We start from the raw sequence: 650 nt of genomic DNA, 5'->3' as shown, positions 1-650 counted from the left end.
ACAGTACGTTCTTTCTCCCTTTACCGCGGAGGCGAAGAGGAGAAGGTTCGTCGACGGGATGTACCCGAATTTATTCAGGGAGGTGGACCACGCCAAGTGGAAAGCCTTTGAGACGGAGTGGAGAGCACTGCAGCCTGGGTAAGTTTTGTATTTTATGTAATTACTATAGTACGCAGACGCTGACACATGTATACTTCATATAACTAAAAATTCTGTTCTTATTTTTTCAGGGCCAGCCGCACGATTGCTGAGAAGACGATCTCAAATGCTTACAAGTGGTTCCACGACATCACCACTTCGGGGGTTTGGCTCGCCGACGATGTAAGTGAAATGAAAATATTGTTATTTATTATGTACGTTCGAAATCAATTTTTTGAATGAAATTCGTAGATTAACTCCTTTCTTTATTGGTGTTTCTTTATGTAGCACATCGACTTGAGCATGGATTTGCTACGGGATCGTGCTGAAAGACATCTAAAATCGTTCAACATTCCTGGCAGACTCATATTGAACACCGAGTTCATCCGTGCCGTTGACATTGAGTACTAGTCGTTCCAGGCTATGGATAGCGAGTACACGGTGCCGGAATATATGATGGAATGGGTCGTAGGGATGTGGTCGAGTGTCGGTGGGAAGCCATGGGATGGCTG

This window comes from Olea europaea, chromosome 2, assembly GCF_002742605.1.
Source record: "Olea europaea var. sylvestris chromosome 2, O_europaea_v1, whole genome shotgun sequence".
In the NCBI taxonomy this organism is placed as follows: Eukaryota; Viridiplantae; Streptophyta; class Magnoliopsida; order Lamiales; family Oleaceae; genus Olea; species Olea europaea.
The sequence above is the reverse complement of the archived record's forward strand: the minus strand, read 5'-3'. Positions refer to the sequence as shown.